Consider the following 18,211-nt stretch of genomic DNA (forward strand, 5'->3'; position numbering starts at 1 on the left):
CTCTGATTTGGATTCCTTTCCCATTCACTTTTTCAGATGAGGAGACAGGAATGAGAGTCTTTGGATCACCTGACAAGTTCCCGGCAAAGCCTGTGTTCATCCCAAGTTTTGTGATTCCAGGTACCATGCTTTTCCCCCCATAACCCCTGTGGCTCTATACCTTTGTGAGTGTTGCTGTTCTTGGTGTGGGAAGTGTTATTCCTGATAATACTTACTGTCTACATAGCTGGGGACAGCTACTGTGATACATGTATGAAGTCAGGAGGAGCTAACACTGTGTATTCCTAATGAAGTCTATGGTAGGATAAGTGGCTAAGACTAATAAGGAAGTGTCCTTTCATGCAGATGTTACAGTATAACATTTTTGGTCAGTATCAAATTGGAAAAGCAGAATTGAGACCTAGTGAAGGATGAGGGTTCTTCGAGAGAAGGACATCTAGTTGTTCACCTGTGATTAAACTATATTCTCCTGACTTCATTTAACCAGGGATGGAGAAGGGATGGGACTCAGGCTGAGACCCTAGGAGTTGCTCTGTGACCTGGAGTCCCAGGGATGATCAGGCCAGCTCTACTGGCTGTAGAGGTTGGCTGTTTGAAATATCTGTGAGGTTCACAGCTAGGGCCAACCAAGACAATGAGGAAGTGGTGTGGATATGTAGAATGTCATGAAGGGGAGTAGGTCTCATCTCATTTAATTCAAAATGTCCCGAAAGCTCCAAAGTTCTAGAGAGCATGTAGTCATGCTTCAATGATGATTTAATGGTTGCTAGAATATTCTAAACAAAACTTTCTGGATGGCTGTTTACTCTCTGATTAGTTACAACATACAGACAGCCTTCAGAAATGGAGACTTGTCAACTAAAAGAAAAGGTGGGTCTGAAACTTCTGCTAGCACCCAATTCTCTCCCACTTAGCTGCGGAAGGACCTCTAATTTAATCATGGAGTAATAGATGATTGATATGACTGTACCCTGATTAAAAAAGGTTTCATTTTACTTGTGCATGGTACATGGAATTAGTTAAGGGTTGCATAGGAAAAGAAGTGATGGGCTATTGTTCACATTAAATTATAATGACAGCCTTCCTAACCACTGTGTATTTATTATGTAAGAAAAGAAAATGTCTAGTAAAATTCTGTATAGGTTAATAACACCTTCATAATATACTCCTTCTTTTCTATTGACTTGAATAGCCCTCCTACTGACTTTTAATGGATTATTAGAGTTAATTACATCAATTGCAATATAATTGATTCTTAAATACTATGTAGAAACCTCATACAATTATGGAAAAACAAAAGTTATCTAGACATCTCAGATCAAAAAAGATTTGGAATTCCTGCACATTTAATTTCTGATAATCACTAGTCAGTTTGGACATTAAGATTGCATGGTGTCCTGTTTTCCCTTTGCTAGGTTTTGACAGAATTGATAGTTTTAAAACATTTAACTCAATATGCATGGAAATATAAGATTAAAGCTGTGAATGCAATTTTTTTTCTAAAAAAAAAAGATCACTTCATGGCTTAAAAGCTGAAATGTGTTACCTGCCTAACATTGACAGAAACATACTCAAGGGAAAATCAAAAGTGGATTTGATGTTGAGTTTTAGAAATCTCTTCTCCACGGGTGTAAAGATTCCTGTGGATCTTAGGGTTTGTTACCTGAGGGCTTTAAAATATGACAAGGGGATGAATTGTGCCTAAAGGGGCAAAAAACCCAAATTCCTTGCATTTTATTACCTAGTCACAGGCTATGTATTCTAATGTCAAAACCACTGGTTGAAAAGTGAAATATCATTAATATCTGTTTTTTGATGTCATATATATCAAAAGACATTCCTGTAATAGAGTTGTATGAATGCAACCTTTTCATTTTTAACTGATTTGGGGAAACTAGTTTGTGGGTATTGACACAGTTATAAATGTGAGTTTTCTAAAAGACTCTGCTGCTTCACTGATACAGATTTCTAGATCATTCTAAAATGGTCAACAAAGAAATGTGTCAAAGCTTGATGCAGTGGGAAGGTCACTGGAATGGGAATCAGAAAACCTGATGTTTTCTGTTACTATTTAGCTTGATAATTTAACCTGAGTGGGCCTTAATGTTCTCTTCCATAAGATGACAGAGTGAGCAAGCCTCTAGGCTTTCCCTACTGTGACTCTCTTGCCTTTGAACTCTTGGTAATCTTATTTTCTATAGTAATTCATTTGATTCTTAACATAAGCTAACTTATATCAATATGTATATTGTGCAAATCAATATGCCCTATATATATATGGATATATGTCTTATCTGGTTAACTAGGTTATGCATTTCCAAGGATAGGGACCATGCCACATATCATCTCTGTGTGCTTAGAACATTTACTATGGTATCCTAGTAGAGAATGGCTACTGTTTGGTTGGCTGAGCGGCCAGTCAAAAGGAAGTATTTCCATTTTCCCCTGAAATTCTTGATATAAAAAGAATAATAACAAAATATCCTACTCATTATAATAGTTTAATTTTCAAAACTGTTGTAAAGGTTTATTTTATGAAATTTTGTGCTTTATTTTTTTTAAAGATTTTATTTATGTATTCATGAGAGACACTGAGAGAAAAGCAGAGACACAGGTGGAGGGAGAAGCAGGCTCCACCCAGGGAGCCCCATGCGGGACCCAATCCCAGGACCCCAGGATTGTGCACCAGGCGGAAGGCAGGCACCAAACCGCTGAGCCACCCAAGGATTCCCAAATTTTGTGCTTTAAAACAGATGAATTTAAGATGTAAAATTTGATTTGGGTTTTTAAAAAATAAATTGCAATTCCAGTAATGGAACTTGAGCAGTCTATTCTAAAGTTCATCTGAAAGAGCAATGCATGACAATAGCTATGAAAAACAAACAAAAAATTTAAATGAGTGAGGATTTGCCCTGTAGTGGTGGTCAGAAGGAACTATTCATCTTCAGCAGTATACAATTGTGATATAATCCATGCACAAGTGTCATGATAGAGAAATCAAATAGTCTAAAAGATTACAATCCTAAGAATATAGGAGAGTTTAACAGATAATATGGAGGGATTTTGAATCAGTGGCTGAAGAGCGGACTGCTCAATAAATGGTGTTGGGACAACTGGCTCTCCATCTGGACTCCTACCATACACAAAAGTAAATTCCAGATGGAATAAAGCTCTAAACATAAAAATCAAATCTATACAAGTATTGGAAGAAAATATGAATGAACCTTTTTTCTTAAAAAAAAATCATCTTGGGTCAGACATTCTTTGTAAACAAGATGAGAAACCCAGGAGTCATTAAAGAAAACCTCACAGAGTTGACTTTATATAAAAAAAAAAGTAATAAAGTTAAAAGAGAAATGACAGATTGGGACAAAACACTTGAATCATACATTACAGAATAAAGGGTGTTACAGTCCATTATTTAAAGAGTGCTCCCAAGTTAATGAGAAAAATAAATAACATACTTGAAAATGGCAAAAGATAAAATAAGCAATTTTCAGGCGAAATTGCAAGTGGCTAGCAAATGGCTGAAAAATATGTTCAACCTCATTAGTTGTAAAAAAAATGTACAATAAAAGGACATGAGCTGTCTTTTTTTTTTTAACCTATCAGATTTGCAAAAAACTAAGGGACCTGATTTGCTATATCAGTTAAAATGAATGAATATACCATATAGGCCATGAAGGAGAGATGTCAGTAATATGTCGGTAGGTTAAAGAAGCAACCTGTAGAAAATTGTACATTATATTATGTCACTTTCATAAAACTTCTTAAAAAACAAATTTAAGTAGAATTTATGTTAACAATTAATTATTTATGCATTACGAATACCCAACATTATCTTATATAGTAGCTATCTTTTGGAATAGCACTACAATGAGAGTAAGCATACATCTGTAATCTTTGGATTACTTTTCGGCTGGAAAACATTCCTTTTATTATGCTTTATTTAACACTCATCAGGCTGAATAACTGATCCTTAAGAGATAGTTACAAGTCATTAGTTCAGGGGTGTAATTGAATTGAGTATTTTATTAATACAGAGCAGTATTTTATGGCATTTCAGTCAGCTCTGATTAAATTCTTCAAATCAATCCTGTTGAATTGGGTCATTGAAAGAGGGTTCTGGCCCTAACCCATGGCTGGGGTTAGGATCTGGTCAGGACTCCTTTAATCTTTAGGTTCTTGGGTTTTGTGCAAGGACTGAGGTAGAACTGCGTCCTCTGTCAGCTGTGATTATCCTATGTGACATCCAAGGACACTCCCCATCTGCCCCAGGAACATCCAGAGTGTTAACTAAATCACAATACCCTGGAACCCAGGCCATCAGCACTGTTGAAAAAGTCAATGTAAATAAAGTCTTGTGATTAGTTTGAACTTGCTTTCAAGTTGTTTGTTAGCAAGGAGTTAACAAGTTCAGACCTTTGGCCATCTGGGTCTTTAAGGAGAGCTTTTTTCCCCATTCCAATGACTTCCTGTTCATGGGAAAATTAGAGGAAATGAACCCCTAACAGGAGGATGGACCCACCCTTTTCCAGTCGTGTGGCTTAATTTGTCAGGTGTAATATTGGCACCTGGTGGCTTGTATTGGCTTCCTGCCCACCCTTGCTGGGGAAGTATCCACATACTTGCAATAGGCGGTAGAAGACTTCAAAGCCATTTGTAAGAGAAAGGATATTGTCATTAAAGAACTTAATGGTGAATACTCCCATTTAGTGATGTCAAGATAAAAGGAAAATTTTAAAAACACATTATCTAGAATTTTTTTCTGATGTATCATATGACCTGTTAAAACAAAGTAATGTAGTTGATTTAGTAACAATACATTTTTAAGGATATGTATTTATTGACAGAGTGTTTAGCTTTCTTGCTTTTGAGAAATTAACAAAGGTGTCAATTATTTATAAGAAGATAATGAATTGCTTCTTTAAGGATATAATTCTCTTTGCTCAAATTCACCTTTAAATAGGTACTCTCTTTGTGTTTACTAATGGAATTGTTTCTTTTGAATCAAAAGGGAAGAACTACAACAATATCAAGTGGATCTGGTAAATGAAAAAGAATGATATGGGTTTTCAGAATTCATTAGGAATTTTGGATGGATATAGCTGGTTCAGTTCCATACCTCTCAATTTTCAGCTAGAAATAATTACTGCCTTTTGAACAATGGTATACTTAATTGTCTAGCAATTCAAGGTAAATTTATCTATGAAAGGGGATTAACCAAACTATAATCAGTGGTCATTAAACCATAATAAATTCTACATAACAAGGGAACTTATTTTAGTTTTTTTAATTAATGTAAACTATATTAGCTTAGTAGATCTAAAACTCCCACGGCAGAGTCAACATTCATAGATATGGATGACAATAATGGTTAATCCCCGTAAAGCATATGTTCATGGTGTCCTCATTGCAAACCTTAATCAGTAATTATCATCAAATGATTAACAAGTTTTTAGCGGCCTAACACAGTATCAAAAAAAGTTTTATAAATTATTAATTGAATAGATATTTGTTGAATATTTAGCCTTTGGAAAAGTGAAGAATTGGATTTGCTCTGGCAGAGGGGCAACACTAAGGATACATTACCAAGCCCCCTCAACCCTAAGCGTTGATGGCAACTTTCCACAGATCTTACCCTCTTTTACAATCTCCCTGGCTGGCAAACCTGAATGACACGAGCAATTAGAAATAATATGTTTTGTGATATAAACTGTAAAGGGGCTGGGGGTCCAGAAAGAGATCAATGTTGATTGAATAACCTTTGAGGAAGAGGTTAGTTTGCTAAATCTTAAGGATGAATAATGTTTAGATAACCAAATAGGAAAACAGTGGACATTTTAAGTGAGTGGGGGCTAGGGATGAATGAGTAGGTCCTTTGAGCAAGTAAGGGCAGAGGACTCCAGCACTGGTTCCATGTTCCTGTGTGGAAATAAGGGAGATGGGATTGGCAACAATACTATGAAAGTTCTTGTAAGCTCAGCAGAGGAATTTGGGTTTTGAAGTATGAGATGGGGGTGGGGTAATGTGATTTGAATAGTAATTTAGGAAGATTTTTCTGGCAGTTATTTACAAGATGACTATAGCAGGGGACAGGCTGTCAGGAGGGAAGATTTGTAAGGGACTCTTGTGAGAGAGAGAGTTACAGGACAACTCCAGTTGGTGATGGTGGAAATGGATAGAGAGAAACCAACTCAAGAGACATTTTGAAGGAGGGAAGGATGGGACAAGGTGGCATTGAACATTGATTATCTATATGGTTAAAGATAATCCCATAATTTCTACCCTAGAAGGCTGGATAATTGATAACACCACTGATCTCTGGATGAAGGAAAATGATGACTTCAATTTTTAGACAGATTATATCTGGGATTGATTGGGATGTTCCATGGAACCATCCTATAGGCAATTACAAACATGGGACTCACTCCCCAAGTATCTAATTATTAATGTCTTTTTGTGCATATCAGGACCAGCTCAGGCCTTTTCCATATGATGTTTTTCAAGAACTCCAATGTACACTCTTCTTTCTCTTCGTCAAACTCCTGTAGCATTTGCAGCATGCACTATTTGTGAAGCACTCGATCATACACATATCTGTGTTCTTGTTTAATCAGGTCAAACATGAATACCTATCTTGTTTTGTCAGTAAAACTATAAATGCCTGGAGGGTAAGGATCAATGTTCCTCTTGCATCAGTTAGAAATTATATTGTACTGCTAAGAACAGAAGCTCCCAAACAGTGGCTTTAAAAAAATTAAGAGTTTGATTTTGCTCCTATGTAAGAACTATAAAGGCACGTAATCCTTTTTTTATAAAGATTTTATTTATTTATTCATGAGAGACACACAGAGAGATGCAAAGACACAGGCAGAGGGAGAAGCAGGCTCCATGCAGGGAGCCTGATGTGGGACTCGATCCCAGAATCCTGGGATCACAACCTGAACCAGAGACAGACGCTCAACCACTGAGCCACCAAGGTGTCCCTGAAGGCAGGTAATCCTAACATGATTTGGCAAATCTTGATAAAAACAAAGACCCAGCCTCCTCCTACCTTTTCACCGAGCCATCTTAGCATGGATTTGTCACTTCAAAATCACGAGCTGGCTGATCTTTTTCAAGTAAGGCATCAGTGTGCAGACAGGCAGAAGGGGAAAGGCAAAGAGCATATGGACTTTCCAACCGAATCAGCCCTACTTTTTTTTTAAGATTTATTTATTTATTTATTAGAGAGAGAGAGAGAGAGAGAGAGAGAGAGAGAGAGAGAGAGATTGAGAGAGAGAGAGAGAAACAGGCAGAGGGAGAAGCAGGCTCCATGCAGGGAGCCTGACGAGGGACTGGATCCCGGGTCTCCAGGATCACACCCTAGGCGGAAGGCGGCACTAAACTGCTAAGCCACCTGCGCTGCCCATCGTGTGTGTGTGTGTGTGTGTGTGTGTGTGTGTGTGTGTAGTGAAGTGGTTTGCATTCTTGCGAAACATTTATTTTTTATTTAAAAAAAATTTTTTATTGGAGTTCAATTTGCCAACATATAGCATAACACCCAGTGATCATCCCACCAAGTGCCCCCCTCAGTGCCCATCACCCAGTCACCCCAACCCCCCACCCACCTCCCCTTCCACCAGCCCCTTGTTCATTTCCCAGAGTTAGGTGTCTCTCATGTTTTGTCACCCTCACTGATATTTTCTCTCCTTTCCCTTTATTCCCTTTCACTAATTTTTATATTCCCCAAATGAATGAGACCATATAATGTTTGTTCTTTTCCGATTGACTTATTTCACTCAGCATAATACCCTCCAGGTCCATCCACGTCGAAGTAAATGGTGGGTATTTGTTGTTTCTACTGGCTGAGTAATATTCCATTGTATACACAGACCACATCTTCTTTATCCATTCATCTTTCGATGGACACTGAGGCTCCTTCCACAGTTTGGCTACTGTGGACATTGCTGCTATAAACATCAGGGTGCAGGTGTCCTGCCGTTTCACTGCATCTGTATCTTTGGGGTAAATCCCCAACAGTGCAATTGCTGGGTCATAGGGCAGTTCTATTTTTAATTCTTTGAGGCACCTCCACACAGTTTTCCAGAGGGGCTGCACCAGTTCACATTCCCACCAACAGTGCAAGAGGGTTCCCTTTTCTCCACATCCTCTCCAACATTTGATGTTTCCTTCCTGTCTTGTTAATTTTCCCCATTCTCACTGGTGTGAGGTGGTATCTCATTGTGGTTTTGATTTGTATTTCTCTGATGGCCAGTGATGCGGAGCATTTTCTCATGTGCCTGTTGGCCATGTCTATGTCTTCCTCTGTGAAATTTCTGTTCATGTCTTTTGCCCATTTCATGATTGGATTGTTTGTTTCTTTGCTGTTGAGTTTAATAAGTTCTTTATAGATCTTGGATACTAGCCCTTTATCTGATACGTCATTTGCAAATATCTTCTCCCATTCTGTAGGTTGTCTTTTAGTTTTGTTGACTGTTTCTTTTGCTGTGCAGAAGCTTTACATCTTGATTAAGTTCCAATCATTCATTTTTGCTTTTGTTTCCCTTGCTTTCATAGATGTATCTTGCAAGAAGTTACTGTGGCCAAGTTCAAAAAGGGTGTTGCCTGTGTTCTCCTCTAGGATTTTGATGAAATCTTGTCTCACATTTAGATCTTTCATCCATTTTGAGTTTATCTTTGTGTATGGTATAAGAGAATGGTCTAGTTTCATTCTTCTGCATGTGGATGTCCAATTTTCCCAGCATCATTTATTGAAGAGACTGTCTTTTTTTCAGTGGATGGTCTTTCCTGCTTTGTCGAATATTAGTTGACCATAAAGTTGAGGGTCCACTTCTGGATTCTCTATTCTGTTCCATTGATCTATGTGTCTGTTTTTGTGCCAGTACCACACTGTCTTGATGACCACAGCTTTGTAGTACAACCTGAAATCTGGCATTGTGATGCCCCCAGCTATGATTTTCTTTTTTAATATTCCCCTGGCTATTTGGGGTCTTTTCTGATTCCACACAAATTTTAAGATGATTTGTTCCAACTCTCTGAAGAAAGTCCATGGTATTTTGATAGGGATTGCATTAAATGTGTAAATTGCCCTGGGTAATATTGACATTTTCACAATATTAATTCTTCCAATCCGTGAGCATGGAATATTTTTCCATCTCTTTGTGTCTTCCTCAATTTCTTTCAGAAGTGTTCTGTAGTTTTTAGGGTATAGATCCTTTACCTCTTTGGTTAGGTTTATTCCTAGGTATCTTATGCTTTGGGTGCAATTGTAAATGGGATTGACTCCTTAATTTCTCTTTCTTCAGTCTCATTGTTAGTGTATAGAAATGCCACTGATTTCTGGGCATTGATTTTGTATCCTGCCATGCTACCAAATTGCTGTATGAGTTCTAGCAATCTTGGGGTGGAGTCTTTTGGATTTTCTATGCACAGTATCATGTCATCGGCGAAGAGGGAGAGTTTGACTTCTTCTTTGCCAATTTGAATGCCTTTTATTTCTTTTTGTTGTCTGATTACTGAGGCTAGGATTTCTAGTACTATGTTGAATAGCAGTGGTGAGAGTGGACATCCCTGTCATGTTTCTGATCTTAGGGGAAAGGATCCCAGTGCTTCCCCATTGAGAATGATATTTGCTGTGGGCTTTTCGTAGATGGCTTTTAAGATCATCAGCCCTACTTTTAATGTGGTTCCCCGGATGCTCCATGCCATTGTACTGCTTATATTTTGTTAGTCAACAGCTAGATATATAGCCATTCCTGTTGGCAAGTCATGCTACAAATACTGTTGTTTTTTTTTTTCCTTTTAGGTGGACATATTGCTTTCTCCAACAAAATCTGGGTTATTTTAATGAACAGAAGGGCTATTGACAACTTGTAGGCAACTAATTTTGTGTTCTGTCTTTGTCTGTCTGTCTGCCTGCTTTTCTCTTCCATTCTGTCTCTATCATTCTATATAAAATTTTGTTCAGACACACAGATGCACACATAAATGGAGGGAGAAAGATTATGCTCTATGTCTATATCTTTCTTTATATGTATTGGAACAATACAAATAAATGTATCTATATATAATAAATGTGCATATGTATATGTGTATACACACAGAGGCACATTTCATTTTATTGTGCTTTGGAGATATTGCATTTTTTACAAATTGAAAGTTTTTAGCAACTCCGTGTCAAAGAAGTCTACTGGCATCATTTTTCCAACAACATTTGTTGGCTTCATATCTCTGTGTCACATTTTTTTTAAAGATTTATTTATTTATTCATGAGAGACACACAGAGAGAGGCAGAGATGTAGACAGAGGGAGAAGCAGGCTCTGTGTAGGGAGCCTAATGCAGGACTCAGTCCTAGAACCCCAGGATTATGACCTGAGCTGAAGGCAGACGCTCAACCACTGAGCCACCCAGGTGCCCTCTGAGTCACATTTTGGCAATTCTTGCAATAGGTCAAAATTGTTCATTATTATTATATTTGATATGGTGATTTGTGACTAGTGATCTTTAGTGTTACTATTCTAAGTATTTTGGGGCACCAGGAAACATGCCCATGTAAGTCAGTGAACTTGAGAAAAGTGTCTTCTGACTGCTCCACCAATTGGCTGTTCCTCATATCTCTCTCCTCTTGGGTCTGTTCCCTAGGACACAACAATACTGAAAATAGGCCAGTTAATAACCCTACAATGACCTCTAAGTGTTTAAATGAAAGGAAGAGTCACATATCTCTCACCTTAAATCAAAAGCTAGAAATGATTAAGCTCAGAGAAAAGCATGTCAAAAGCCGAGAACAGTCAAAAGCTAGAGCTCTTGTGATGGTTAGCCAAGTTGTGAATGTGAAGGAAAAGGTCTTGGAGGAAATTAAAAGTGCTGCTCCAGTGAACACATGAATGAGAAGAAAGGGAAACAGCCTTATTGCTGATATGGAGAAAGTTCTAGTGGTTTGGAATGAAGATAAACCAGCCGCAACCTTCCATTAAGACAAAGTCCCATCCAGGCCCTAACTTTCTTCGGTCCTACACAGGCTGAGAGAAGTGAGGAAGCTTCAGAAGAAAAGTCTGAAGCTAGCAGAGATTGGTTCACGGATTTAAGGAGAGAAGCCATCTCCATGACGTCAAAATCCAGGGTGAAGTGACAAGTGCTGATGTAGAAGCTGCAAGAAGTCATTGAGAAGATCTAGTTAAGAGAATTCTTAAAGGTGGCTACGCTAAACAACAGATATTCAGTGTAGATGAAGAAGATGGAAGAAGTTGCCATCGCAGCTTTTACAGCTAGAGACAAGTCAGTGTCTGGCTTCAAAGCTTCAAAGGACAGGCTGACTCTCTTTGTTAGGAACTAATGCAGCTGATGGCTTTTTATTAAAGCCAATGTTTACTTACCATTCTAAAAATCCTGGGGCCCTTAAGAGTGATGCTAAACTGACTCTGCCCATGCTCTGGAAATCAAACAACAAATCCTGGGTGACGGTATATCTGTTTGCAACATGGTTTACTGAATATTTTAAGTCCACTGTTGAGATCCACTGCTCAGGAAAAAGATTCCTTTTAAAATATTACTGCTCATTGACAATGCACTTGCTCACCCAAGAGCTTTGATGGAGATGTACAACAAGATTAATGTTGTTTTCATGCCTGCTAACACAACAGTTATTCTGCAGCCCATGGATCAAGGAGTTATTTGGACTTTCAAGTCTTATTATTCAAGAAATACATTCTGTAAGGCTAGAGCTTCCATAGATAGCGATTCCTCTGATGGATCTGGGCAAAGTAAATTGAAAAGCTTCTATACTTATTGGATCATATGGTATTTCTATTTTTAAGTTTTAGAGGAATTCTTCCATTCTGTTTTCCACAGTCAGTGGCTGCACTAATTTACATTCCCACCAACCGTGGGTGAGTGTCCCTTTTTCTCCACATTCTTGTTATTTTGTCTTTTTGATTTTAGCCATTCTGACAGGTGTGAGGTGATGGTTGAGGGGAGTAGGAGATACAGGCTTCCAATTATGGAATAAATAAGTCATGGGAATAAAAAGCACAGTACAGGGAATATAGTGAATGATATGTGATATAACTATACTTGTGGTGAGCATTCTATAGAGATATAGAATAGTGCACTGTGCTGCACATCTAAAATTTTTTTAAAAGATTTTATTTATTTATTCATGATAGACAGAGAGAGAGGCAGAGACACAGGCAGAGGGAGAAGCAGGCTCCATGCAGGGAGCCCGACACGGGACTAGATCCCGGGACTCCAGGATCACACCCTGGGCCGAAGGCAGGTGCTAAACCACTGAGCCACCCAGGGATCCCCCTGCACATCTAAAATTAATGTAACATCGTATGTCAACTATACTCAGATAAAAAAATTTTAAAAATATTAAATATCAGAAAAAATATATAAAAATATGAAAACCTTCTGGAGAGGATTCACCAATCTAGGTGCCATTAAGAACATTAATGATTCACGGGAAGAGGTAAATATATCAACATGAACTGGAGTTTGGAAGAAGTTGACTCCAACCTTCATGGATGACCTGAGGGGTTCTAGACTTTAGTAGAGGAAGTAACTGATCCTGTGATAGAAATAGCAAGAGAACTAGCATGAGAAGTGGAGCTGAAGATGGGACTGAATTGCTGTGATCTGGTAATAAACTTTTAGTGGATGAGGAGCTGATTATTATGGAGGAGGAAAGAAAGTGGTTTCTTGATGGAATCTACTCCTGGTGAAGATGCTGTGAAGATTGTTGAAATGACAACCCAGGATTTAGAGTATTACATAAAATTAGTTGATAAAGCCACAGCAGGGTTTGAGAGGATTGACTTCAATTTTGAAAGAAGTTCTTCTGTGGGTAAAATGCTGTCAAACAGCAGCACATGTTACAGAGAAATTATTCATGAAAGGAAGAGTCAATCAATGCAGCAAGCTCCATTGTTGTCTTGTTTTAAGAAATTGCCACAGCTGCCCTGACCTTCAGAAACCATTAGTCAGCAGCCATCAACACTGAGGCAGGACTCTCCACCAGCAAAGATTATAACTTAGTACTGTTTAGCAATAAAGTATTTTTAAAGGTATGTATATCGGGGTTTTTTTTAGGCATAACACTATAACACACTTAATAGACTAGAATGAAGTGCAAACATAACTCTTATATGTACTGGCAAAACAAAAAAAATAATTTGACTTGTTTTGTTGTGATATTTGCTTTATTGCAGTAGTCCAGAGCCAAATCTGCAATATCTCTGAGGTGTGCCTGTTACATAGATCGATAGAGAGATTTGCTATATCTATCTCTATTTGAACATTCATACGTACACATTGTTAAAACTGTGCAAAATCGAATAAAAGTTACAATAAAAATAATCTGATATGTTAAATATGATGCTAATTACCATGCCTGTTGCAGTTACATACAAGTGGAGGTATTTTTATCTACCTATTGGTGTTATGTGTACAATAGTAAATTAAGTTTTTTTCTGTTGTATGGCAGCTTTGATTAGTTTTGTTGTGCCTGTCAACAACATCACTGTTGATAGGAATGTCTCACCGACCATAGCCTCCCATTTCTTAGAAGTTAAATGTACTGATTTAGTAATGGCCCAGGGTTTAGTTTCTGCATTCTTATCTTTCTGCTTTTGTTCTCTTCCACTTCTGTGATTTAACCAGTAATTTTCAAAATGTGCAACATGTTTTTGAATCTTGTAAGTATCATCAGCACATAGGAAAAGATGAAGATTACACCAGATAACCTAAGAAGAAATCGGTGATAATTCCACACAGTTGTGGGCATCCTGGCAATGTCATAGAACCTATGGAAGTCTCCCCAAATTTTGGGTCTTCCAGTTGTCATAGCTCCTACTGTGTCACTCTTCACCACCCTGTGCTCTCTTATATACTCCCAAGGCAATGACTTGATCATTTTATGAGCAGAGCTCTGACTAGGACTCAGGTCACAATTTCAGGTTCAAAGCTCTTTCTACTATGTTGTCCGTGACAACAGTAAAACAACGATGGCAATTTATGTTTTTGTAGAATTGTACAGAGTGCCTCACCAATCATGCATGGTAGACAGAGCAAATACTATTGATCACTTTTAGATAAGGATGCACTGTACAAAAATCATGACCGGTGGTGGATGATTGGTAATTGGGAGACTGTCTCATACTCATTGGTCATTGGAGGAGCTTCCCCTCACTGACTCAACTGGTAGCCGTTAACCAGGCTAACAGATCAGAATGCCCCAACCTGAATCCCTTGTATTCATCAGTTGGGATAAGGTGACATTTCCTTACAGTGCCATTTCCTAGCCACTTTCCCTATTGTTTAGTCTTAGCTAGAGTAATTTTGTCTTGGTGGTGAAACAGCCAAATCAATAAGAAAAATAAAAATCCACTGTCCCCTCTTGTTACACATCATTGCTTTCAATATGGCACTTGAGATTTTAATTTTCTAAGACAACATTATCACTTAGGGTTTCGGCATCTCTTAATCTGCTGACTGATGGAGTGTGTGGCAGGCATTTTCACACCAGGACCATATGGGATATAATTACCTAAGCATTACAAAGGAGATAGATATAGGAGCAGTTGCGCATCTATTATGGGGAAGACAACACTTAGGATAAGAAGAGTGGTAGCTTAGATCGATGGCAGTGAAATAGTTAAAGGCAATCAGTATTAATTGAAACTCCCTTGTTTCCTTGTTTGTTTTCTTTTGAAACCTTAAAGTTATCCAAATGGAGTGTTAATTTAAAAAAAAAACTGTTTTCTTGGGAGAAGACAATATTTTGAAATGTTTTTAATTTATGAGAGCCCGTTCCCTTCAGTCTCCCATTGCTGCACGAGGTTGAACAAATGTTAGCTGCAACTAATTAATTAAGTTTGCAGAAAGTAGCAGCAGGGGATTGGAAACTTGAAGTGGAAGTGAGCTTTTTGACTGTAAACATGTTGCCTGCCTAAGAGACAGTATCTGGACTGAGTGGTTGCTGAGTTATCCAAAGAAATGCAGTATCTCTGGGAAATTCAGGCTTGGCAAAGAGCAGGAAAGAACATTGGCTCTTACTGGTAAATCCATTCACTTCTGTCCTGGGTTCATCTCATGTGTTTTGCTGGGTTCTGGCCACACAGCATGACTATGCCATCCTCTCGGCGATGAAGGTGGCCCCACAGGACTTGTCCTCAGAAGAAAAGGAACTAATATTTGTGAGTACTTTCTCTCTGCCAGGCTCTTTATATATATTCTTTCCTTTCTTTCTGGAAAGCTGATCTAACTCTCTCATTTGACAGATAAGAAAAGTAAGATCAGAATTGAAGAACTCACTTGGGATCAGTTTATAGGCAATGAAACTGGGATTCGAACCCAGACTAAGCTGATGCTGGAGCTTTTTCACTGCCAGGATGCTCCACTGCAGGATAGGGTAGGCAAGGGCTGCAGGGAGCCCTAGCAATCTCTTGCCTGGCTTCCCTTATGGCCGAGGGAAATGTAACTCAGGGGAAAGACATGGGGCCTTGGAATGTGGAAGGGTGATTGTCTGACCTGAAGGTGATCTGTAGATCACACCGAAAAATACTGAGTTAGATTCCTGAGCAAGATTCCATGAACTTGGGTCCTCGTGGCCTTCAGATTACATTGAGCTAGTCACCTTCCTTCCCTCAAGAATTTGAACCCAGACATCATTTCAGAAAAGGTGAAGGGATTAAAGCTGAAAAGTGATGATACAGAGAGAGGGGCCATGATGGTCATAATGGATTCTGAGAGATTTGAGTTTAGGATGGATTGGAATGAACATGATGAATCTACAGAAAGGGTTTTGTTTTTAATTAAAAACTCCATGCCCATCCTGGGGCTTGAACTCATGACCCTGAGATCAATAGTTGCTTGCTCTGCTAACTGAGCCAGCCAGGCGCCCCTATAGGGAGCTTTTTGTAGAGAGGAGGCAAGAGCAGAGGCAGAGAGACAAGAAGGGACAAAACAAATTGACGTAGAGTCAACTCCCAGTCTTTGGAGCTGCTTCAGTTCCCAGGGTCTTCATGTTCCAATCATGATGCAAGGCATGGTGATCTCACCATTACCAGCCTACCTCTTCAATTTCATCATTTTGCTCTTTGAACTGCCAACACAGGGCACTATGACTATATAGATTAGAGACTTGTGGAAGAAATTTGTTAGAAATGCAATAGACCAATTCAGCATGATGAAAAATTTGTGGACTATCTGAGGAGAATTGCACATGGTTTTCTCAGAGATTAAATAAGACTTAAATCATCAATCTTTTATTGAGTTTTTGATGGATAGTCCTGGTAAAAATAATCAATACAAAGTAAAAATTACACTACCTGGACCTGTACTTGGCAAAATCTATTAGAGTCTAAAGCTTGCCTGAAAAAAAAATGGAATGTTCTTGACTAAGTTTAAACTGGCAAATTCTGAATGAGTGAAATTAAACTTGGTAGAAACTATGGTTACAAGTGAAAACTCACAATAGCTGATGCTATGGATGATGTAATCTCATATGGACAAAAATATGGATCAAGAAATCAAATCTTGGTTGTAAATTTATGTGGAAAAATTGAACTAGATAAAAATCATGTCAATAAATAAGAAAAATGGAAAATACTGGTAAAGTTTGCCTATTCTATATAGAAAATTATTTGTGGAATTAATTTGGGCTAATGGGAACTTCTGAGTAGTATGTTGTGGCAGGCTACTGGCTCCCACTGTAACAACTAAACAAAAATGGGATTAATTGCAAAATTATATTTTCAAAGACACTGGAGAACTAAGAAGCAAACAGTGTTAGATAAATTAAAAACTCCAGAGGGAAGTTCCTTTCCTAGGTTAGCTGATATTCCTGGCCATTTATTTTCCTGGGGACAATCGTACATATGGTCACAGGCTGAGGTCAGTGGGGCTTGGCCTAACAGAGGAATTCTGCAGGGCAGAAAGAAACCTGCTGAGGAAGTTGACAAGCTAGGATCTAAAGGAGCACTAAATGTCTTAGTCGGTTTTCTTAAGGGACATCTGCTGAGTGCTGGAGTGGCTCAAGAGTCTGTGAGGCTGGGCTGGGAAAGCCAAGTCTTCATGCCTTAAAGTGCTTTGAAACCCGCTCCCATGATGGAAGGGCCTACAGCAAACAGTTGTCCTTGAGATTTTTGAAAGCAGAGGTGGACTTTTTCTGATTGAAGCTTCAATCTGGCTCAAAGTCAGCTCAATTCCTCATTGGATGGAGGTGATCAGTTCCTCTCCCCATCTGCCTTTCAGAGGAATGCACAAACCCTCTGGGAGAAATAACAAAGACTTCAGTCTCTCAGGCTTTTTACACGTGATGCTGCCTATACAGTAAAATATTACGAGGCAGGTGAAGAAGCAGAAAAACAGGACTAGCAATTAAGAGAAAAGCAAGGAATAGAAGTTAAACCCCGATAGATGATCCAGATATAGGAGTTCATTCAAAGGTTTTAAAATAGTGAATATAAATATGCTAAAGAAAATGGAAAAAGTGATGTATGAAAGAGGTGAAAAGATGGGAGAAGAGCAAATGAGAGTTTGAATGTATATAAAGGAATCAACCAGATGTTCTCTATAACCTAAAAATATTATGTCTGACACTAAGACTTCGCTGGGTGAGTCTAATAGCTAAGAGACAGCAGAAGACAGGATTGGTGTCCCCAAAGGCAGGCCCCAAGATAATACCTTAACTGAATCACAAGAAAAAAAATTAAAATACTGAACGGAAGAGATAGATGAGTCATAGTGAAATATTTTCATACATATATAAATTGGTCCCAGGAGGGTAAGAGAGCGACAACGAGGAGAAATATTTGAAGAGATCATTGTCAAGTATTTTCCAAAAACTGGCAAAACACAGAAACCTATAGATTCAAGAGGCTTGGCAACAAACTCCAAGCAGGATAAAGTCCCCTACCTTTAGATACGCCATGGTGAGGATGGCAAACCAGAGATACACAGAACCCATAGAGTTTGCTCTAGAAAATAGCCTCTCAATGAAAATTCACTGATGTTGGTATTCCTTTGATTAAAATGTTTACATTTACAGATACAAAAGCAACATGGTCCTGTAGTCAGAATTGGAGGAATAAGACTAAATGAAAACGAAAGGTGGGGTTAAGGAATCATCTTTTTCCTGGTATGAGTGAGTTTGTTCCTTGCAATCAAAGAGCCTGACTGAAATCCTTCTCTGAACATTTCTGC

General features: G+C 38.4%; 1 long non-coding RNA gene across 13 annotated transcripts in view; it reads left to right on the plus strand.

The window, feature by feature from the left end:
* Positions 1-18,211, plus strand: part of LOC129505869 (uncharacterized) — a 143,404-nt gene that overhangs the window by 30,259 nt on the left and 94,934 nt on the right. For all 13 annotated transcript variants that reach the window (XR_008663613.1, XR_008663617.1, XR_008663619.1 and 10 more), the window contains one exon: positions 37-120. This is a non-coding gene — a long non-coding RNA (uncharacterized LOC129505869). The remainder of the gene's footprint in view (positions 1-36; positions 121-18,211) is intronic.

The sequence above is a fragment of the Nyctereutes procyonoides genome, unplaced genomic scaffold (genome assembly GCF_905146905.1).
Source record: "Nyctereutes procyonoides isolate TBG_1078 unplaced genomic scaffold, NYPRO_anot_genome, whole genome shotgun sequence".
In the NCBI taxonomy this organism is placed as follows: domain Eukaryota; kingdom Metazoa; phylum Chordata; class Mammalia; order Carnivora; family Canidae; genus Nyctereutes; species Nyctereutes procyonoides.